Consider the following 24,870-nt stretch of genomic DNA (forward strand, 5'->3'; position numbering starts at 1 on the left):
TTCGCTGAGTACCGCGATTTTGGGTGTCCCAGCGGGGGACAGGTAAACCCTAGTGGAATAGACTATACGGCCGCTCTAGTACTATGCACGACTAAGTAAGGGTATTTAGCTCTAAAGGAGAATCCGTTTCTATGGAAGAAAAAGACGACTTTGAATTTGTGTGATGAAGATTTTGATATTGTTAGCCCAAAGACAGGGAAAGAAATCTGTCAGGAATGCAGGGAAAATATTCTCAATCTGGCATGTGAATTGTGTGATGAAGATTTTGTAGAAATTAAGTCTGAAAACTGCTGTATTCCGTTTCTGTGTAGAAGATACTGAGCTCTTATCAGTGCTGCGTGCCAGAGAAAGGGGGGCATAGAGCTGGGCTATTGCTTTCTCCCTTCTGTGCTGACTCGCTGAGGAATGCTGTGATTTTTCTTATCTATGCTGTGTTTCTGGTGTGGAGGGGGCACATACTGTAGTTGCTCTCTCTCTGTATTTTCTTGGCGTAGTACGCGCTGGTAGATCTGTGTTTTGTTTAAGGCGACAATATTGTTTTGAAGTACAAAGAACTATTATAATCTGGAATTTGAAAGTGAAATCTAGTGTCTAGTTTTAGAAGGAAACTTGTAACCCTCAATCCCAAAGCACCAATATATATTGGGTTGCCAAAACTTAGTGCGCCCCCACGCTATGATCCTGCTGGGTGGATTTGTGATGTATGCGGAGTTACTAATTCACAGTGTAGAGAGGTCTGTTACAATTGTGGAGCGAGGAGATCCGGGGTTGTAGCCCCCACCTTTCCCTTGCTAAACGCTGACGGCACCTATTATCGGCCACCGCCAGCACCAGCTCCTGTTATGTCTAGTATTGCTAGTGGTTATGAGTATCCGCCCCCACCTACCTTAGTCACTCGGTCAGAGACAGGATACACAGAGGAGATAGAAGATTTCCAGGAAATGTATTCTAATGTTATTCCTGGACCCCACCGTCATGATGTGCTCTTTAGGATAGGGACAGGGGATCTCACAAAATAATATGTTGGGGCCATAGTAAATGCCGCAGATAACCAGCTCCGCTATGCTGGAGGACTGGCTGCAGTGATTTCACAGAAAGGTGGACCCATGATACAGGAAGAATCTAATTCATATATACAAACTTATGGCCAGGTAGAAACAGGACAGGTCGCAGCAACCAGAGCAGGACAGCTGCCGTGTCAATATGTAATACATGCAGTGGGACCACGATATGATCCTACCAATATCCCAAGATCCCAACAATTACTTACCGAGGCTGTCCAGAATGCAATCTTGTATGCCTCCTCTGTACCCCCCGGTACGATGCCTCAACGTACAATGGCCATACCATTAATCTCTGCCGGTATCTTTCAATATTCCAGGAAGGATGCTGCCATGATCATAGTATCAGCAATAGAGCGGTGTATACAGGAAAACCCCATAAAATTGGAGGAGGTCCGATTTGTCCTTGACAGCCGCCTAACGGCCCATCAGGCAATACAATCTCTAACTGTAACAGAGCCTCCTGCCCCGCTTCCGCAGTAGATGCCTCTTGTACCTGTACTACCGCCACCTCCTCCCGCCTCCGAGTCAGTAATATCAGAGTTTGGAGAGGATGATGTGGAAACTACTCCTGACAGGCCAAAGTATACCCCCTTTTCTCCATCCCAGATAGACACCCTTTGTAACCAGTTACCCGATCCAGAAACATCCCCCATGGCCTTCTATAGACAAATAGCAGCGAATCGAGAGATTTATTCCACTCCCCGAAGAGATCTGTTACACTCACTCCAGGTGAAGGCTGGAGAGGGGTATTTTCCAATTATTGAGGGTGGCATAATGTATAATGTGAACCTGGATGGGGGAACCTATGAGAGTGGTGTTGATTTCTGTAATGCTTTAAAGGTTTGGGCACAAGATAGACTAGCGGACCAAGCTACCTCCCTCACAGATGTCACACAGGACAAGGGGGAGAGTGCCGAGAAGTTCTATGGGCGTCTTATGGTAGTGTTTAAAGATTTGGGATTCTCATTGTAAAATAAAGCCCATTCACACCTTTTTGTGGCAGCTTTGATGTCTGGCCTTAAATCTGAATTGAAAGAGGCAATAATGTCGGTTAGACCTGACGTCGAGAATTCCACTCCGGACGATGCATTAAAAGTAATTAAAAGTTTTCAGAAAAATTTAGCACATTCTGCATCAACAGGAAAATCAAGGGTTAAAACTGTAGCTGCAGCAATCTCTGCTCCAATTCCAGCCCCCACCCCAGGTATAAGCACGCAGCTGGCTCCTTATCAGTGGCCTGCCCAGCAGCAAACTCCAGTTCCAGCCCTCCCACCTTATACGAATTCAGTCCCCTACTCAAATATCCCTTTTAACGCTATGTCTGGAAGTATCGCTCCCCAGCCCCGCCGCACCAGTTCTCGCTTGCAGTGTTGGCGCTGTGGCCGACCCGGTCACTTTCAGAGAGATTGTCACACTCCTGCTGACAGATGCTACCCTCAAGTTCCCCCTTCCAGTCACAACCTGAATACAGGGAAACCCAGAAGATACCCCAATTACAGACAGCCTCAAAATCCTGATAATCACCCATACTGAAGGGGTGGCCAACCAGGGTCTGCCATCACAATGTCCTCCACCAAACCTGGGGCATGCTCATCTGTCACGCTTCCTGTCGGGGACACCCTTGTTAAGTTCATGGTAGACACTGGGGCGGCCAACTCTATAATCAAGTCATCAGATGTACCTACAGATATCCCTATTCAATTCTCAGACCAAGAGCTTGTTTTAATTGGAGTAGATGGCAGGCCCAATAAACATACTCTTACAAAACCCATTCCTGTGGGGCCTTTCCCTGAAGTTACTGCTCAGTTCGTAATTATTATTATTATTATTATTATTATTATTTATTTATATAGCACCATTAATTCCATGGTGCTGTACATGAGAAAGGGGTTACATACAGGGTTATAAATATCGTTTACAGTAAACAAGTTTACAGTGACAGACTGGTACAGAGGGGAGAGGACCCTGTCCTTGCGGACTTACATTCTATGGGATAGTGGGGAAGAGACAAAAGGTAATCTCTCCGACATGTCCTGTAAATTTACTGGGGGCAGATTTATTATCACAGTTCTGCTCCAGAATATAATTTCAAGATGATGGTCAGATGGTCCTTACGTTATATAACCCCTATGTAGATGAATATAAAGATATGTATATCCTACATGCCCTTCCTACGGTTATGATGGTCCTGTTAGGCCCAGATCCACCCCCAATAATGCCTGTAGAACCAGTAAAAGTGTTTCTCAAACCTGGTGCCCCTTTTTCTAAAGTCCATCAATACCCTTTGAAACATGATCAGGAGCAGTGCCTCAAGGGGCAAATACAAACGTTGCTCGATAATGGTGCCCTGGTACCCTGTGTTTCCCCATGTATCACACCCTTGTTTCCATTAAGAAAAGCCCCCACTCGGCCAACCCCCTGTGTACCGGCTGGTACAAGATCTACGGGCAGTTAATGCAGCTACTGTTCTGGAAACTCCGGTGCCTAATCCACATACTCTTTTGTCCCAGATATCTCAGGATGTTGCTTGGTTCAGTCATCGACCTCTGTTATGATTTTCCCAATGGCAGGGAAATCAAAATAACAACGGACTAGCTCTCGGGTGATGGGAACTAAAGTGACCGTGACCTGAACCTGACACGACACTGGAAGTAGCCGGGGAGTGTTTCCTACGATGCCCTAGACACCACGCGCCAGCCGGAGATCTAACTACCCCTATCAGAGGAATATACAGGCCTGCCTTACCTCCAGAGATGAACCCCAAAAGGAGATAGCAGCCCCCCACAGATATTGACGGTGAGTCAAGAGGAAAAGACATACGTAGGATGAACAGCAGATTTAGCACAGTGAGGTCCGCTTACTAGATAGCAGAAGTACAGGAAAGAGTCACTTCACGGTCAACTTCAAAACACTACTCAAAAACACCATCCTGAAATTACTTTAAAACTCCAGTGACAACTCATGCCACTGGAGTGGCAATTTCAGTCCACGAGAGCTTCCAGCTACAGAGAGTCACATTGCAAATAGCTGGACAAAAATAGCATAAACTAGAAACAAAATACAACTTAGCTGAACAGGATCTTGAGGCAGGAGAATGCAACAGAATGCTACTGATACATTGTTGGCCGGCATCAGACCAGCAGCCAAGCAGCCTTAAATAGGAAACTCCCCTAATGGGTGTCAACAGGTGATCAAGGATAGAAGAAGGCAAATAAGTGACACTACCATAAAACACCACCGGGGGAGCCCACAAACAGAATTCACAACAGTACCCCCCCCTTAAGGAGGGGGCACCGAACCCTCACCAGAACCACCAGGGCGATCTGGATGAGCACTATGAAATGCACGAACCAAATCAGGAGCATGAACATCAGATGCTGTCACCCAAGAATTATCCTCCTGACCATAGCCTTTCCACTTAACCAGATACTGAAGTTTCCGTCTGGAAACACGGGAGTCCAAGATCTTTTCCACCACATACTCCAACTCACCCTCAACCAGCACAGGAGCAGGAGGATCAGCAGACGGAACAACCGGCACCTCATACCTCCGCAACAATGACCGATGAAAAACATTATGAATAGTAAAAGATGCTGGGAGGTCCAAACGAAAGGACACAGGATTGAGAACCTCCAGAATCCTATAAGGGCCGATAAACCGAGGCTTAAACTTAGGAGACGAGACCTTCATAGGAACAAATCGAGAAGACAACCAAACCAGGTCCCCAACACAAAGACGAGGACCGACACGCCGATGACGATTAGTGAACTGTTGAGTCTTCTCCTGGGACAACTTCAGATTGTCCACAACCTGTCCCCAAATCTGATGCATTCTATCAACCACAGCATCTACTCCAGGACAATCCGAAGACTCCAATTGACCGGACGAAAAGCGAGGGTGAAACCCTGAATTACAAAAAAATGGAGAAACCAAAGTGGCAGAACTGGCCCGATTGTTAAGGGCAAACTCTGCCAATGGCAAAAAATCAAGCCAATCGTCCTGATCAGCGGACACAAAACACCTCAAGTAAGTCTCCAAGGTCTGATTAGTACGCTCAGTCTGGCCATTAGTCTGAGGATGGAATGCAGACGAAAAAGACAAGTCGATGCCCATCCTGGCACAGAACGCCCGCCAAAATCTAGACACAAACTGAGTACCCCTGTCAGACACTATATTCTCAGGAATACCATGCAAACGCACAACATTCTGAAAAAATAGAGGGACCAGCTCAGAGGAGGAGGGCAATTTGGGCAAAGGTACCAAGTGAACCATCTTGGAAAAACGGTCACACACCACCCAGATGACAGACATCCTACGAGAAACAGGAAGGTCAGAAACAAAGTCCATAGAGATGTGCGTCCAAGGCCTCTTAGGAATAGGCAAGGGCAACAACAACCCGCTGGCCCGGGAACAGCAGGGCTTAGCCCGAGCACAAACATCACAAGACTGCACAAAAATACGTACATCTCGAGACAAGGAAGGCCACCAGAAGGACCTAGACACCAGATCCCTGGTGCCAAAAATTCCAGGATGACCTGCCAATGCGGAAGAGTGAACCTCCGAAATAACTCCACTGGTCCAGTCATCAGGGACAAACAGTCTACCAGGCGGACAGCGATCAGGCCTATCCACCTGAAACTCCTGCAAAGAGCGCCGCAGGTCTGGGGAGACAGCTGACAATATCACCCCATCCTTCAGGATGCCAGTAGGTTCGGAATCACCAGGCGAGTCAGGCTCAAAACTCCTAGAGAGGGCATCCGCCCTCACATTCTTAGACCCAGGCAGATATGAAACCACAAAGTTAAATCGAGAGAAAAACAACGACCAGCGCGCCTGTCTAGGATTCAGACGCCTGGCTGACTCAAGATAAATTAGATTTTTGTGGTCAGTCAAGACCACCACCTGGTGTCTAGCACCCTCAAGCCAATGACGCCACTCCTCAAATGCCCACTTCATGGCCAAGAGCTCCCGATTTCCAACATCATAATTTCGCTCAGCGGGCGAAAACTTTCGAGAGAAAAACGCACATGGTCTCATCACTGAGCAGTCAGGACCTTTCTGCGACAAAACTGCACCTGCTCCGATCTCGGAAGCATCTACTTCAACCTGGAACGGGAGCGAAACATCAGGCTGGCGCAACACAGGAGCAGAAGAAAAGCGGCGCTTAAGCTCCCGAAAGGCCTCCACAGCCGCAGAGGACCAATTAGCAACATCAGCACCCTTCTTGGTCAAATCAGTCAAAGGTTTAGCAATGGCAGAAAAACCCGCTATGAATCGGCGATAGAAATTAGCAAATCCCAAGAATTTCTGAAGACTCTTTAGAGAAGTAGGTTGTACCCAATCACAAATAGCCTGAACCTTAACAGGGTCCATCTCCATAGATGAAGGGGAAAAAATATATCCCAAAAAGGAAATTCTCTGAACCCCAAAAATACACTTTGAGCCCTTCACAAATAGAGAATTAGCTCGTAAAACCTGAAAAACTCTCCTGACCTGTTGAACATGAGATTCCCAGTCCTCCGAAAAAATCAAAATATCATCCAAATACACAATCATAAATTTATCCAGATATTCACGGAAAATATCGTGCATAAAGGACTGAAAAACGGAAGGGGCATTCGCGAGACCGAAAGGCATTACCAAATACTCAAAATGGCCTTCAGGCGTATTAAATGCGGTCTTCCACTCATCCCCCTGCTTAATCCGCACCAAATTATACGCACCACGTAGATCGATCTTAGTGAACCACTTCGCCCCCTTTATGCGAGCAAAAAGATCAGTCAGTAAAGGTAACGGGTACTGGTATTTAACTGTAATCTTATTCAGAAGTCGATAGTCGATACAAGGTCTCAATGAACCATCCTTTTTACCCACAAAGAAAAACCCTGCCCCCAGTGGAGACAAAGAGGGGCGAATATGACCCTTTTCCAAAGATTCTCTGATATACTCCCGCATAGCAGTATGTTCAGGTACAGACAAATTAAACAAGCGACCCTTAGGAAATTTACTACCGGGAATCAACTCAATAGCGCAGTCACACTCTCTGTGAGGGGGGAGAGAATCAGTCTTAGGCTCCTGAAAGACATCATAAAAATCTGACAGAAATGCTGGGATCTCAGAGGGAGTAGATGAAGAAATGGGAACCAAAGGTGCATCCCCATGAATCCCCCGACATCCCCAGCTCAGCACAGACATTGATCTCCAGTCCAAGACTGGATTATGAATTTGTAACCATGGTAATCCAAGTACTAATACGTCATGTAGATTATATAACACAAGGAAACGAATAATCTCCTGATGGTCTGGGGAAAGATACATAGTCACTTGTGTCCAATATTTTGGTTTATTGCTAGCCAAAGGTGTAGAATCAATACCCTTTAAGGGAATAGAAACCTCCAGAGGCTCTAAATCAAACCCACAACGCTTGGCAAAGGACCAATCCATGAGACTCAGAGCGGCGCCAGAATCCACATAAGCATCCACAGTAACAGATGATAAAGTACAAATCAATGTCACGGACAAAAGAAATTTAGACTGCAAGGTACCCATAGAAAAAGATTTATCAACCTTTTTATCAACCTTCTTTATGCGTTTAGAGCATGCTGATATAACATGAGCTGGATCTCCACAATAGAAGCACAACCCATTTTTGCGCCTGTAATTCTGTCGTTCGCCTCTAGACAATACACTATCGCATTGCATATGCTCTGGTGCCTTTTCAGAGGTCACCGCCAAATGATGCACAGGTTTTTGCTCAGAAGATACCGCCATATGGTGCACAGGTTTTTGCTCAGAAGATACCGCCATATGGTGCACAGGTTTTTGCTCAAAAGATACCGCCATATGGTGCACAGATTTTTGCTCAGAAGATACCGCCATATGGTGCACAGATTTGCGCTCCCGTAAACGCCGATCAATCTGGATAGCCAATTTCATGGCATCATTCAGACCTGTAGGCACAGGGAACCCCACCATGACATCCTTCACGGCATCAGAGAGACCTTCTCTGAAATTAGCTGCTAGAGCGCACTCATTCCATTTAGTAAGCACCGACCATTTACGAAATTTTTGGCAGTATATCTCAGCTTCATCCCGCCCTTGGGAAAGAGCTATCAAGGCTTTCTCAGCCAAAATCTCTAAATTAGGTTCTTCATAAAGCAACCCCAAAGCCAGAAAAAACGCATCTACATTTAATAACGCAGGATCCCCTGGCGACAATGCAAATGCCCAACTTTGTGGGTCACCCCGCAATAGAGAAATAACAATTTTAACCTGTTGCGCAGGATCACCAGCAGAGTGAGATTTCAGAGACAAAAACAATTTACAATTCTCTCTGAAATTCAAAAAACGGGATCTGTCTCCGGTAAAAAATTCAGGCATAGGGATCTTAGGTTCAGACATTGGAGCACGTATAACAAAATCTTGTAAGTTCTGGACCTTTGTAGCCAGGTTATTCAGACCTGCAACCAAACTCTGTGGATCCATGATTCAAACAGGTGTAACCAAAGCCATTCAGAGATTAAGAGGAGAGGGAAAAAAAAAAGGCTGAAGACTGCAGTTTAAGCAAGGAGTACAAATAAGCACTAAGGTGCACTTTCCAAACACAGAAGGAAAAAAAAACCTTTTCATATCCTTTCCTGCTTTAGTGCATAGTTTTAACACATGTGGGGCCGGCCAAACTGTTATGATTTTCCCAATGGCAGGGAAATCAAAATAACAACGGACTAGCTCTCGGGTGATGGGACCTAAAGTGACCGTGACCTGAACCTGACACGACACTGGAAGTAGCCGGGGAGTGTTTCCTACGATGCCCTAGACACCACGCGCCAGCCGGAGATCTAACTACCCCTATCAGAGGAATATACAGGCCTGCCTTACCTCCAGAGATGAACCCCAAAAGGAGATAGCAGCCCCCCACAAATATTGACGGTGAGTCAAGAGGAAAAGACATACGTAGGATGAACAGCAGATTTAGCACAGTGAGGTCCGCTTACTAGATAGCAGAAGTACAGGAAAGAGTCACTTCACGGTCAACTTCAAAACACTACTCAAAAACACCATCCTGAAATTACTTTAAAACTCCAGTGACAACTCATGCCACTGGAGTGGCAATTTCAGTCCACGAGAGCTTCCAGCTACAGAGAGTCACATTGCAAATAGCTGGACAAAAATAGCATAAACTAGAAACAAAATACAACTTAGCTGAACAGGATCTTGAGGCAGGAGAATGCAACAGAATGCTACTGATACATTGTTGGCCGGCATCAGACCAGCAGCCAAGCAGCCTTAAATAGGAAACTCCCCTAATGGGTGTCAACAGGTGATCAAGGATAGAAGAAGGCAAATAAGTGACACTACCATAAAACACCACCGGGGGAGCCCACAAACAGAATTCACAACAGACCTCACCAATGCCTTCTTTAGCACTCCATTATACCCAGATTGCCAGTTCTGTTTGCATTCACTTATCAGTGATGACAATTGACGTGGACAGTTATGCCACAAGGGGCCCAAAATAGTCCCAATCAGTTTGCAAAAAAAATATGGGAGAGTGTCTTTTACCCTGGCAGTTAGAACACCCCTATGTCACGCTGTTTCAGTATTTGGCTGATCTTTTGTTGTGTGCACAAACAGAGCAGGAAGCCATTGTTGCCACTGTTAGCCTTCTCAAGTATCTGGCAGATCTGAACTGTCGGGTTTCGGCCTCGAAACTTCCGTTCTGCCTTGGTCAAGTGGTATTTTTGGGTCACTGCCTCCTTCAGGGTGCCAGACACCTCACAAAAGAAAGAAAAATAGCCGTCAGCTCCCTTCCTTTTCCAAAAGATGAGAATGAACTCCAGCGTTTTCTTGGACTATGTACTTATTGTCGTCAGTGGATACCGGACGCATCCCGTATAATGCAACCTTTCTACAATGCCCTGAAAGACGGTTCAAGATATGCTGATGATTTTGGTAGATTCCACACCGGATACGCTGTTACTACGGAAGACACTGTGGTACACGCAGCTGCACTCCCTCCCTCACTGTCAGCACAAGAAGCAGAACTTCAGGCTCTGTCTACTGTATGTGTTCTGGCCAAAGACAGGCGGGCTAATATTTACACGGACTCACAGTATGCATTTGGTATTGCTCATGATTTCAGAGCCCAATGGGCCAATCGAGGGTTTATTACAACCGCCGGGATTCCAGTGAAGAATGCTGAAGCTGTTAAAACCCTCATGGACTCAATCAAATTACCTACAAAGGTGGCCATTATCAAAGTCAAGGCACACGGTCCTAGGAACAGTCCACAGAGTGTTGGTAACGCTTTTGCGGATATGCAAGCAAAAGCCGCTGCTCTTCTGCCTGTTGAACTGACCATACCTACTATGGTGACCACACGCTCTCAGCGTAAACAGTTACAAGAAACACTGACTTTACAGGAACCTGATGATCTACGCCAGACTGAGGTTTTCTGCCGGACCCCACGAGACCGCTTACTGACGATGCAGAGAATGTCTCCAAAGGAAGAAGTGAAGCAGTGGAAGGCTGATGGAGCATGTATGGACAATGGTCTCTGGAAAAAGGACCAACTTGTGTGTCTCCCTAAGGGGATGTACCCTGCTATTGCCACGTGGGCACATGGGCCCACACATCGAGGAAAAAACCAGGCCCTTGCCTTGGTACAAAAATTCTACTGGGCTCCAGGTATTTCTACAGTCCTGACAGCACTCAACCATGCATGTAATATCTGTCAGACCTGCAATCCCGGTCAACTTCAGCGTGTACCCCTGAAAAACCTTGCTAAGCCCGACTATCCTTTCTGTTGTGAACTCTGTTAGTGGGCTCCCTCTTGTGGTCACAACTGGTACTGTGTGAGTGTTGTCTTTGGGCTCCCTCTGGTGGTTTTGTTTATCTTCCTGCGGGTTTGTGGCAGGATCAGCTGTCTCGTTATCCACCAGTGAGGTTTTCTATTTAGCTCAGCTGCAACTTCACTTGTTGCCTGCTGTCAATGTGTTCAGACCTATTCTGATTTCATCTGGCTACGTTTGGTCTCAGTCTTTCCAAGACAAGCTAAGTTTTGCTTTTCAGTTTTGTTCTCTCATCAGTTATCAATATGTGCTTTGTGTATGATGAGTTTAATCCAGCTTGCTAACATGTGATTTTCTGCTTGCTGGTAGCTCTGGGGTTCAGACTTGCTCCCCTCACACCGTTAGCTGGTGTGAGGGGCTCGCGCATTCTCTGAGTGGATTTTTAGAGGGTTTTTTACTGACCGCATAGATCCCTTTCTATTTTCTGCTATCTAGTATTAGTGGGCCTCCTTTGCTAAATCTGATTCATCTCTGTGTCTGTATTTTCCCCTTAACTCACCGTTATTATCTGTGGGGGGCCTTTCTATATCTTTGGGGATCATTTCCACTGAGGCAAGGGAGGTCTTGCTTTCTCTCTAGGAGTAGTCAGTTTCTCAGGCCGTGACGAGACATCTAGGATTTTAGGCACGTTCCACGGCTGCCTATAGTTGTTTGTGGTTAGGATCAGATATGCGGTCAGTCCAGTTACCACCACCCCAGAGCTGGTCTATTGTTTAGTACTTAGCAGGTCAGGTTTTCGGATCCTCTGCCACTGGGATCATAACAGTACAGCAGGCCAAGTGTTAATGCATTGCAGAAGCGGGATAAAGAGAAGCCTGGAGTTTGTTGGTTTTTTTTCCTCCTCCTCTGCTGCAGTGTGTCTAGCTTGTCTAGCTTCTCTCCTCCCCTTAATCTTTGTGTGGCTTTGAGTTCAGCTGCAGACATGGATATTCAAAGTTTGACTTCTAGTGTTGATCATCTTGCTGCAAGGGTACAAAGTATTCAGGATTTTGTTGTTCACAGTCCTATGTCAGAGCCGAAAATACCTATTCCTGAATTATTTTCTGGAGATAGATCTAAGTTTCTGAATTTTAAGAACAATTGTAAGTTGTTTCTCTCTTTGAAACCTCGTTCCTCTGGTGATTCCGCTCAGCAGGTTAAAATTGTTATTACCTTCTTGCGTGGCGACCCTCAGGATTGGGCCTTTGCACTGGCGCCAGGAGATCCTGCATTGCTTAATGTGGATGCGTTTTTTCTGGCGCTTGGAATGCTCTATGAGGAACCTAATCTTGAGAACCAGGCAGAAAAGGCTTTGTTGGCTCTCTCTCAGGGTCAATATGAAGTAGAGGTGTATTGTCAGAAATTTCGTAAGTGGTCGGTGCTTACTCAATGGAATGAGTGTGCTCTGGCTGCAAATTTCAGAAAAGGTCTTTCTGAAGCCATTAAAAATGTCATGGTGGGGTTCCCCACGCCTGTTAGTCTGAATGATTCCATGACTTTGGCCGTTCAGATTGATCGGTGTTTGCGGGAGCGCAAACCAGCGCACCATTTGGCGGTGTTTTCTGAGCAAAGACCTGAGTCTATGCAATGTGATAGAATTCTGACCAGAAATAAACGGCAAAATTATAGACGTCAGAATGGGTTGTGTTTTTACTGTGGTGACTCTACTCATGTTATCTCAGCATGCTCTAAACGCACAAAAAAGATCGATAAATCGGACACCATCGGTACTTTACAGTCTAAGTTCATTTTGTCTGTTACCTTGATTTGTTCCCTGTCTTCCTACCCGGTTATGGCTTTTGTGGACTCAGGTGCTGCCCTGAGTCTAATGGATTTGTCATTTGCCAAGCGCTGTGGTTTTGTCTTGGAGCCATTAAAATTCCCTATTCCACTGAGGGAAATTGATGCTACACCATTGGCTACGAATAAACCTCAGTACTGGACTCAGGTGACCATGTGCATGACTCCTGTGCATCAGGAGGTGATTCGCTTTCTTGTGTTGCATAATCTGCATGATGTTGTAGTTTTGGGTCTGCCATGGTTACAGACTCATAATCCAGTACTGGATTGGAAAGCAATGTCTGTGTTAAGTTGGGGTTGCCAGGGTATTCATGATGATGCTCCTTTGGTGTCAATTGCTTCTTCCACTCCTTCTGAAGTCCCTGTGTTTTTGTCAGACTACCAGGATGTATTTGATGAGCCCAAACTCAGTTCCCTACCTCCTCATAGGGATTGTGATTGTGCTATAAATTTGATTCCTGGTAGTAAGTTCCCTAAGGGACGACTTTTTAATTTGTCTGTGCCAGAACATGCCGCTATGCGGAGTTATATAAAGGAGTCTCTTGAGAAGGGACTTATTCGCCCGTCCTCTTCTCCTCTTGGTGCGGGGTTCTTTTTTGTGGCTAAGAAGGATGGTTCGCTGAGACCTTGTATTGATTATCGCCTTCTAAATAAAATCACGGTCAAATTTCAGTATTCTTTGCCTTTGTTATCTGATTTGTTTGCCCGGATTAGGGGTTCTAGTTGGTTCACCAAGATAGATCTTCGTGGTGCGTATAACCTTGTGTGTATCAAGCAGGGCGATGAATGGAAAACAGCATTTAATACGCCCGAAGGCCATTTTGAGTACTTGGTGATGCCTTTTGGACTCTCTAATGCTCCTTCTGTGTTTCAATCATTCATGCATGACATCTTCCGTGAATATCTGGATAAGTTCATGATTGTGTATCTGGATGATATTTTGGTCTTTTCTGATGATTGGGAGTCCCATGTGAAGCATGTCAGGATGGTATTTCAGGTCCTGCGGGCTAATGCCTTATTTGTGAAGGGTTCAAAATGTCTTTTTGGAGTCCAGAAGGTTTCTTTTTTGGGTTTCATTTTTTCTCCTTCTGCTATTGAGATGGACCCAGATAAGGTCAAGGCTATTCATGACTGGACTCGGCCTACATCTGTTAAGATTCTTCAGAAGTTCTTGGGTTTTGCTAATTTTTACCGTCGCTTCATCGCCAATTTTTCTGGTGTTGTTAAGCCTTTGACGGATTTGACCAAGAAGGGTTCTGATGTGACTAATTGGTCTCCTGCGGCTGTGGAGGCTTTTCAGGAGCTGAAGCGCCGGTTTTCTTCTGCTCCTGTCTTGTGTCAGCCAGATGTCTCTCTTCCTTTCCAGGTCGAGGTGGATGCTTCGGAGATTGGAGCAGGAGCTGTTTTGTCGCAGAGAAGCTCTGATGGCTCTGTGATGAGGCCATGTGCTTTCTTTTCAAGAAAGTTTTCGCCTGCCGAGCGGAATTATGATGTTGGTAATCGGGAGTTGTTGGCAATGAAGTGGGCATTTGAGGAATGGAGACATTGGCTCGAGGGAGCTAAGCATCGTGTGGTGGTCCTGACTGATCACAAGAATCTGATTTATCTTGAGTCTGCCAAGCGCCTGAATCCTAGACAGGCTCGCTGGACGTTGTTTTTCTCTCGCTTCAATTTTGTGGTCTCATACCTGCCTGGTTCGAAGAATGTGAAGGCTGATGCTCTTTCTAGGAGTTTTGTGCCTGACTCCCCTGGAGATTCTGAGCCGGCTGGTATTCTCAGAGAGGGGGTGATTGTGTCTGCTATTTCCCCAGATTTACGACGTGTGCTGCAGAAATTTCAGGCAGACAGACCTGACCGGTGCCCACCAGGGAGACTGTTTGTCCCAGATAGATGGACCGGCAGAGTTATCTCCGAGGTTCATTCGTCAGTCTTGGCAGGTCATCCTGGAATTTTTGGTACCAGAGAGTTGGTGGCCAGGTCCTTTTGGTGGCCTTCTTTGTCGCGGGATGTGCGTTCCTTTGTGCAGTCCTGTGGGGTTTGTGCTCGGGCTAAGCCTTGCTGTTCTCATGCCAGTGGGTTGCTTTTGCCCTTGCCTGTTCCAAAGAGGCCTTGGACGCACATTTCCATGGATTTTATTTCGGACCTTCCTGTCTCTCAGAGAATGACTGTCATCTGGGTTGTTTGTGATCGTTTCTCTAAAATGGTCCATTTGGTGCCCTTGCCTAAGTTGCCTTCATCTTCTGATTTGGTTCCGCTGTTTTTTCAGAATGTGGTTCGTTTGCACGGGATTCCTGAAAACATTGTGTCTGACAGAGGATCCCAGTGTGTGTCCAGGTTTTGGCGGACCTTTTGTGCTAAGATGGGCATTGATTTGTCTTTTTCGTCAGCCTTCCATCCTCAGACGAATGGCCAAACTGAGCAAACTAATCAGACCTTGGAGACCTATTTGAGATGTTTTGTTTCTGCTGATCAGGATGATTGGGTGACCTTTTTGCCATTGGCCGAGTTTGCCCTTAACAATCGGGCTAGTTCTGCTACTTTGGTTTCGCCTTTTTTTTGTAATTCTGGTTTTCATCCTCGATTTCCTTGGGTCAGGTGGAGTCTTCTGACTGCCCTGGGGTAGATTCTGTGGTGGATAGGTTGCAGCGGATTTGGAACCATGTGGTGGACAACTTGAAGTTGTCACAAGAGAAGGCTCAGCGCTTTGCCAACCGCCGTCGCTGTGTGGGTCCCCGACTTTGTGTTGGGGATGTGGTGTGGTTGTCTTCTCGTTTTGTCCCGATGAAGGTTTCTTCTCCTAAGTTCAAGCCTCGGTTCATTGGTCCTTATAAGATTTTGGAAGTTATTAACCCTGTGTCATTTCGTTTGGACCTCCCAGTATCGTTTGCCATTCATAATGTGTTCCATAGGTCATTGTTGCGGAGGTATGTGGTGCCTGTGGTTCCTTCTGTTGAGCCTCCTGCCCCGGTGCTGGTTGAGGGAGAATTGGAATACGTGGTGGAGAAGATCTTGGATTCTCGTATTTCAAGACGGAGGCTTCAGTATTTGGTTAAGTGGAAGGGCTATGGTCAGGAAGATAATTCCTGGGTTGTCGCCTCTGATGTTCATGCGGCAGATCTGGTTCGTGCCTTCCATGTAGCTCATCCTGATCGCCCTGGGGGTTTTGATGAGGGTTCGGTGACCCCTCCTCAAGGGGGGGGGGGTACTGTTGTGAACTCTGTTAGTGGGCTCCCTCTTGTGGTCACAACTGGTACTGTGTGAGTGTTGTCTTTGGGCTCCCTCTGGTGGTTTTGTTAATCTTCCTGCGGGTTTGTGGCAGGATCAGCTGTCTCGTTATCCACCAGTGAGGTTTTCTATTTAGCTCAGCTGCAACTTCACTTGTTGCCTGCTGTCAATGTGTTCAGACCTATTCTGATTTCATCTGGCTACGTTTGGTCTCAGTCTTTCCAAGACAAGCTAAGTTTTGCTTTTCAGTTTTGTTCTCTCATCAGTTATCAATATGTGCTTTGTGTATGATGAGTTTAATCCAGCTTGCTAACATGTGATTTTCTGCTTGCTGGTAGCTCTGGGGTTCAGACTTGCTCCCCTCACACCATTAGCTGGTGTGAGGGGCTCGCGCATTCTCTGAGTGGATTTTTAGAGGGTTTTTTACTGACCGCATAGATCCCTTTCTATTTTCTGCTATCTAGTATTAGCGGGCCTCCTTTGCTAAATCTGATTCATCTCTGTGTTTGTATTTTCCCCTTAACTCACCGTTATTATCTGTGGGGGGCCTTTCTATATCTTTGGGGATCATTTCCACTGAGGCAAGGGAGGTCTTGCTTTCTCTCTAGGAGTAGTCAGTTTCTCAGGCCGTGACGAGACGTCTAGGATTTTAGGCACGTTCCACGGCTGCCTATAGTTGTTTGTGGTTAGGATCAGATATGCGGTCAGTCCAGTTACCACCACCCCAGAGCTGGTCTATTGTTTAGTACTTAGCAGGTCAGGTTTTCGGATCCTCTGCCACTGGGATCATAACACCTTTCCAAAGGCTCCAGGTGGACCACATCACGTTGCCTAAGTCTGGAAGGTATGAATATTGTCTGGTGGTTGTCGACATGTTCTCCAGTTGGCCAGAAGCATTCCCTGTTACCAACATGACTGCAAAGACTACAGCGAAGAAACTGGTGATGGAAGTTATATGCAGATACGGTGTTCCAGAAGTCGTCGAAAGTGACCAAGGTCCGGCTTTTTCTTCTCATGTGTATCAGGAGGTTCTGACAATGCTTGGATACACTGTAGCCCTCCATACTCCGTACCATCCACAATCCAGTGGGAAGGTTGAGAGGTTGAACGGCACACTGAAGGGACAATTGACCAAAATGATGCAGGAGACTACGGCTCCATGGCCAGAGCTCCTACCCATTGTACTGTACCACATTCGTACTACCCCTATTGCAAAACATGGCCTGTCCCCATATGAGATATTGTTTGGTGCTAGGCCCCCAGTTGCAAATTTCCAGCCTCAGCAGTTGTCAGAGGAAACTGACCGTACTGTTCAATATGTTATTCAGCTTAGTAGAAATCTTGCTAACACCCATGCTTTAGTTTCTTCTTCCCTTCCAGATTCAGCAGAAACGGACACTTGTCACAACTTGAAGCCTGGTGATTTTGTGGTCGTGAAAAGGCATGTCAGAAAACACGGACTAGAACCCTTGTATGACGGTCCCTGTTGTGAACTCCGTGTTCAGGCTCCCTCTTGTGGTCACAGATGGTATTGTGTGACTTTGGTTTTTTGGCTCCCCCTGGTGGTTTGGTTTATTATCCTGCGGGTCTGCTGGATCAGCTGCCTCGTTATTAACCAGGGAGGCTCCTATTTAGCTCTGCTTCACTTCCACTTGTTGCCGGCTGTCAATATATTCAGTGCTATTCTGATTACTCCTGATTATCTCGTTTTCTGCCTCTTCAGGATAAGCTAAGTTCTGTTTGAATATTTTTTGCTCATCTGCCTGCAATATGATTTCTGTGTATGATGAGTCTAGTCCAGCTTGCTAACATGTGATTTCTTTTTGCTGGTAAGCTCTGGGGTACGGAGTTGCTTCCCCCGCACCGTTAGTTGGTGCGGGGGCTCGAGCAATCTCTGCGTGGAAATTTTGAATAGGGTTTTTTTTTATTGACCGCACAGTTTCCTTCCTATTTTCTGCTATCTAGTATTAGCGGGCCTCATTTGCTAAATCTGATTTCATCTCTGCGTTTGTGCTTTCCCCTTAACTCACCGTTAATATTTGTGGGGGGCTATTCTATATCTTTGGGGTCATTCCACTGAGGAAAGTGAGGACTTACTTTCCCTCCAGGAATAGTCAGTTACTCAGGCTGTGACGAGATGTCTAGGATTTTTAGGTAAAGTTCCACGGCTGCCTATATTTTTTTGCGGATAGGATCAGGTTGCGGTCAATCTAGTTACCACTTCCCCAGAGCTAGTAGTCTGTTCAGTTACTTAGCTAGTCCAACCTGCGATCCTTGCCACTAGGATCATAACAGTACAGCCGGCCTATAAAGTGTTAATTGCATGGCAGAAGCAGGAGAAAAGAAGCTTGGAGATATGTTTTTTTTTGCTGCCGTGTGTCTAGCTGCTGTGTGTCTGGCTTCTCTCCTCCTCTTAATCTTGGTGTGGCTCTGAGTTCAGCTGCTGATATGGATATCCAGAGTTTAGCCTCCAGTGTAGATCATCTTGCTGCAAGGGTACAAAGTATTCAGGATTTTGTTGTGCAGAGTCCTATGTCAGAGCCTAGAATACCTATTCCGGAGTTGTTTTCTGGAGATAGATCTAGGTTCCTGAATTTTAAGAACAATTGCAAGTTGTTTCTTTCTTTGAAACCTCGTTCCTCTGGGGATTCTGTTCAGCAAGTTAAGATTATTATTTCTTTCTTGCGTGGCGATCCTCAAGATTGGGCTTTCGCATTGGCTCCAGGGGATCCTGCATTGCTCAGTGTGGATGCGTTTTTTCTGGCCCTTGGATTGCTCTATGAGGAACCTAATCTTGAGAACCAGGCTGAAAAAGCGTTGTTGGCCCTCTCTCAGGGGCAAGATGATGCAGAGGTGTACTGCCAGAAATTTCGGAAATGGTCGGTGCTTACTCAATGGAATGAGTGTGCCCTGGCTGCAAATTTCAGAAAAGGTCTTTCTGAAGCCATTAAGAATGTCATGGTGGGGTTCCCTACGCCTGCAGGTCTGAATGAGTCAATGACTCTGGCCATTCAGATAGATCGGCGTTTGCGGGAGCGCAAACCTGCGCACCATTTGGCGGTGTCTTCTGGGCATACACCTGAGTCTATGCAATGTGATAGAATTCTGACCAGAAGTGAACGGCAAAATTATAGACGGCAAAATGGGTTGTGCTTTTACTGTGGTGACTCAGCTCATGTTATCTCAGCATGCTCTAAGCGCACAAAAAAGATTGATAAATCTGTCACCATCGGTACTTTACAGCCTAAGTTTATTTTGTCTGTTACCCTGATTTGTTCCCTGTCATCTTACCCGGTTATGGCTTTTGTGGATTCAGGTGCTGCCCTGAGTCTGATGGATTTGTCATTTGCCAGGCGCTGTGGTTTTGTTTTGGAGCCTTTAAAATTCCCTATTCCACTAAGGGGAATTGATGCTACACCATTGGCTACGAATAAACCTCAGTACTGGACACAAGTGACCATGTGCATGACTCCTGTTCATCAGGAGGTGATTCGCTTTCTTGTATTGCATAATTTGCATGATGTTGTCATGTTGGGCCTGCCATGGTTGCAGACTCATAATCCAGTCCTGGATTGGAAAGCAATGTCTGTGTCAAGTTGGGGTTGTCAGGGAATTCATGGCGACGCTCCTGTGGTGTCAATTGCTTCATCCACTCCTTCTGAGGTCCCTGCGTTTTTGTCAGATTACCAGGATGTATTTGATGAGCCCAAACTAAGTTCTCTACCTCCTCATAGGGATTGTGATTGTGCTATAAATTTGATTCCTGGTAGTAAGTTTCCTAAGGGACGACTTTTCAATTTGTCAGTGCCGGAGCAGGCTGCTATGCGGAGTTATATAAAGGAGTCTTTGGAGAAAGGACTTATTCGCCCCTCCTCCTCCCCTCTTGGTGCGGGGTTCTTTTTTGTGGCTAAGAAGGATGGTTCCTTGAGACCTTGTATTGATTATCGCCTTCTAAACAAAATCACGGTCAAATTTCAGTATCCTTTGCCATTGTTATCTGATCTGTTTGCTCGCATTAGGGGGTCTAGTTGGTTCACCAAGATAGATCTTCGTGGTGCGTATAACCTTGTGCGTATTAAGCAGGGTGATGAATGGAAAACTGCATTTAATACGCCCGAAGGCCATTTTGAGTACTTGGTGATGCCTTTTAGACTTTCTAACGCTCCTTCTGTCTTTCAGTCCTTTATGCACGACATCTTCCGCGAATATCTGGATAAATTTATGATTGTGTATCTGGATGATATTCTGTTTTTTTCGGATGATTGGGAGTCCCATGTTAAGCAGGTCAGGATGGTGTTTCAGGTCCTGCGTGCCAATGCTTTATTTGTGAAGGGCTCAAAATGTCTTTTTGGAGTCCAGAAGGTCTCTTTTTTGGCTTTCATTTTTTCTCCTTCTGCTATTGAGATGGACCCAGTCAAGGTTCAGGCTATTCATGACTGGACTCAGCCTACATCTGTTAAGAGTCTTCAGAAGTTCTTGGGTTTTGCTAATTTTTACCGTCGCTTCATCGCTAATTTTTCTGGTGTTGTTAAGCCATTGACGGATTTGACCAAGAAGGGTTCTGATGTTACTAATTGGTCTCCTGCGGCTGTGGAGGCCTTTCGGGAGCTGAAGCACCAGTTTTCTTCGGGTCCAGTCTTATGTCAGCCAGACGTCTCCCTTCCTTTCCAGGTCGAGGTTGATGCTTCTGAGATTGGAGAGGGGGCTGTTTTGTCGCAGAGAAGCTCTGATGGCTCTGTGATGAAGCCATGTGCTTTCTTTTCAAGAAAGTTTTCGCCTGCCGAGCGGAATTATGATGTTGATAATCAGGAGTTGTTGGCTATGAAGTGGGCATTTGAGGAGTGGCGACATTGGCTCGAGGGAGCTAAGCATCGTGTGGTAGTCTTGACTGATCACAAGAATTCGATTTATCTCGAGTCGGCCAAGCGGCTGAATCCTAGACAGGCTCGTTGGTCGTTGTTTTTCTCTCGTTTTGATTTCGTGGTCTCATACCTGCCTGGTTCGAAGAATGTGAAGGCTGATGCTCTTTCTAGGAGTTTTGTGCCTGACTCTCCTGGTGATTCAGAGCAAGCTGGTATCCTCAGAGAAGGGGTGATATTGTCTGCCATCTCCCCAGATTTGCGACGAGTGCTGCAGGAGTTTCAGGCGGATAGACCTGACCGTTGTCCACCGGAGAGACTGTTTGTCCCGGATAGATGGACCAGCAGAGTTATTTCCGAGGTTCATTCTTCGGTGTTGGCAGGCCATCCTGGGATTTTTGGTACCAGAGATTTGGTGGCTAGGTCCTTCTGGTGGCCTTCCTTGTCGCGGGATGTGCGTTCCTTTGTGCAGTCTTGTGGAATTTGTGCTCGGGCTAAGCCTTGCTGTTCTCATGCCAGTGGCTTGTTGTTGCCTTTGCCTGTCCCGAAGAGGCCTTGGACGCACATTTCCATGGATTTTATTTCAGATCTCCCTGTCTCTCAGAGAATGTCGGTCATTTGGGTGGTGTGTGATCGTTTTTCTAAAATGGTCCATTTGGTGCCCTTGCCTAAGTTGCCTTCCTCCTCCGAGTTGGTTCCTCTGTTTTTTCAAAATGTGGTTCGTTTGCACGGGATCCCTGAAAATATTGTTTCCGACAGAGGATCCCAATTTGTGTCCAGGTTTTGGCGGACCTTTTGTGCTAAGATGGGCATTAATTTGTCTTTTTCGTCGGCCTTCCATCCTCAGACGAATGGCCAAACCGAGCGCACTAGTCAGACTTTGGAAACCTATTTAAGATGTTTTGTTTCTGCTGATCAGGACGACTGGGTGACTTTTTTGCCATTGGCCGAGTTTGCCCTTAATAATCGGGCTAGTTCTGCTACTTTGGTTTCGCCTTTTTTTTGTAATTCAGGGTTTCATCCTCGTTTTTCCTCGGGTCAGGTGGAGTCTTCTGACTGTCCTGGAGTGGATGTTGTGGTGGATAGGTTGCATCAGATTTGGAATCATGTGGTGGACAATTTGAAGCTGTCACAAGAGAAGGCTCAGCGCTTTGCCAACTGCCGTCGCTGTGTGGGTCCCCGACTTCGCGTTGGGGATTTGGTGTGGTTGTCTTCTCGCTTTGTTCCTATGAAGGTCTCCTCTCCTAAGTTTAAGCCTCGGTTTATCGGTCCTTATAAGATTTTGGAAGTCCTTAACCCTGTGTCATTTCGTTTGGACCTCCCGGCATCGTTTGCTATTCATAATGTGTTCCATCGGTCGTTGTTGCGGAGGTATGTGGTGCCTGTGGTTCCTTCGGTTGAGCCTCCTGCCCCTGTGCTGGTTGAGGGAGAATTGGAATACGTGGTGGAGAAGATCTTGGATTCTCGTATCTCTAGACGGAGGCTTCAGTATTTGGTTAAGTGGAAAGGCTATGGTCAGGAGGATAATTCCTGGGTTGTCGCCTCTGATGTTCATGCGGCCGATTTGGTTCGTGCCTTCCATGTGGCTCACCCTGATCGCCCTGGGGGTTTTGATGAGGGTTCGGTGACCCCTCCTCAGGGGGGGGGGTACTGTTGTGAACTCCGTTTTCAGGCTCCCTCTTGTGGTCACAGATGGTATTGTGTGACTTTGGTTTTTTGGCTCCCCCTGGTGGTTTGGTTTATTATCCTGCGGGTCTGCTGGATCAGCTGCCTCGTTATTCACCAGGGAGGCTCCTATTTAGCTCTGCTTCACTTCCACTTGTTGCCGGCTGTCAATGTATTCAGTGCTATTCTGATTACTCCTGATTACTCGTTTTCTGCCTCTTCAGGATAAGCTAAGTTCTGTTTGAATATTTTTTGCTCATCTGCCTGCAATATGATTTCTGTGTATGATGAGTCTAGTCCAGCTTGCTAACATGTGATTTCTTTTTGCTGGTAAGCTCTGGGGTACGGAGTTGCTTCCCCCGCACCGTTAGTTGGTGCGGGGGCTCGAGCAATCTCTGCGTGGATATTTTGAATAGGGTTTTTTTTTTATTGACCGCACAGTTTCCTTCCTATTTTCTGCTATCTAGTATTAGCGGGCCTCATTTGCTAAATCTGATTTCATCTCTGCGTTTGTGCTTTCCCCTTAACTCACCGTTAATATTTGTGGGGGGCTATTCTATATCTTTGGGGTCATTCCACTGAGGCAAGTGAGGACTTACTTTCCCTCCAGGAATAGTCAGTGTCTCAGGCCGTGACGAGACGTCTAGGATTTTTAGGTAACGTTCCACGGCTGCCTATAGTTGTTTGCGGATAGGATCAGGTTGCGGTCAATCTAGTTACCACTTCCCCAGAGCTAGTAGTCTGTTCAGTTACTTAGCTAGTCCGACCTGCGATCCTTGCCACTAGGATCATAACAGGTCCCTACCAAGTCCTCCTCGTCACCCCTACGTTAGTGAAACTGGAAGGAAGGCCGACGTGGATCCACGTATCGCACTGCAAGCTGGTCAAACAGACTAGTAGCAAATAAGGGGACATAATGTTTTGGTTTTCGCATTTTCTATATTATTATTGGTAACCACATGGGACAGCCTAAATTCCCCAATATCCTTGAATAATAAGTTTGTACAATATCATGAAAGATTAGTAGTACAGATGGGTATAGCCAATAAAATTGTCAATTCTATTTTCATTTACCCTATGATTACACAAATGTGGGATAAATTGGTTAGGGCCACAGATTATCTAGATGATCAAATTTGGGACATATTGGATATACTTAATACTACGGTTGTTGTCCAAAACCAACTTATCATAGTTACTAATCAATACACTGTAGTACTGGATTACTTAACAGCAGCACAGGGTGGTATGTGTCAGGTTATTGGACCCGCCTGCTGTCATTATATAGATCCCAATAGCACTATGAAGTTAAAGTTAGAGGATATTCAAAGACTCAGAGCTCAATATAATAAAGACAATGATCGTAATAGGGACAGTTGGTGGGCAGACACCTTCTCCTTTTTAATCTAGCCAATTGGTTTGAGGGACCTGGGGGCTGGATAGCTGGAATCTTTCAAAGTTTGTTATATATTGTTGTCTTTATTCTTGTTATGTATGTAATACTAAAATTTGTTTTTTGGTGTATTTCTGTGTGTATTAGGAAATTCTGCACTAAGACAACTAATGATGAAACCAAAAGCGTTGCCACCTCTGCTCTTCTCTACACCGATTTCACAAAGTTACCTGATGAAGATGTTGAAGCCAAGCGCATGGCTATCTTCAAAAGATCCCCACTACTGTTATCAATAATTGTTATTCGTAAATTCTAGTATACAGGGGGGACGGGTACGCCGCAACAGCCATGGCTGGTAACATGGCACCAGCCATGTGAAGACCAGTACCCCTCGAGCTTATAGCTTGGGATAGTACCTCTGATGCTGGACATTAATTAACAAAATTTATCTAGGGGGGAATGTGAAGGAAGAAATTAAGGAAGATTCTCCATTTTTGTGCTTTTCGACTCCATTTTGTTGTTTTGATATAAATTTTGTTAGTAGGCTAAAGTTTACAGCTGTTATGAGACCTTGATGAGACCTTGATTGTTGCAACCTGGGTAGGACATGAGACTGAGGGTGCATTGTTCTATGAAGCTTTGACGCACAGACTGTTCCTGCATTCTTATAGGTTAAGAACTGTGAGCGTGTTCTTATGCTGATTGGTTGAAGTATAATTTCTATGACTATGATAATTCATACAGAATAAACGGGGGCCAGAGAGATCAGCTTGATCCCCCCCAAACAGAGACACACATCTCCGTCTGGTCATTTTCAGTTGCCGGCAACACCTTGTATATTAATTTGGAAATCACTGGGTTAACCGTGAAGGATCACTTTAGATCCTCCCCCAACACTATGTGCACTTCATAGACAGACAGCAGGAGAGCTGGGAGGATGAACATACCATGAGAATGCTAGGAGCAGAGGAAAGTCTGTGTGCAAAGCTGGGTGATGTACTATGTGCACTTCATAGACAGACAGCAGGAGAGCT

Source organism: Ranitomeya variabilis, chromosome 7 (genome assembly GCF_051348905.1).
Source record: "Ranitomeya variabilis isolate aRanVar5 chromosome 7, aRanVar5.hap1, whole genome shotgun sequence".
Classification (NCBI taxonomy): Eukaryota; Metazoa; Chordata; class Amphibia; order Anura; family Dendrobatidae; genus Ranitomeya; species Ranitomeya variabilis.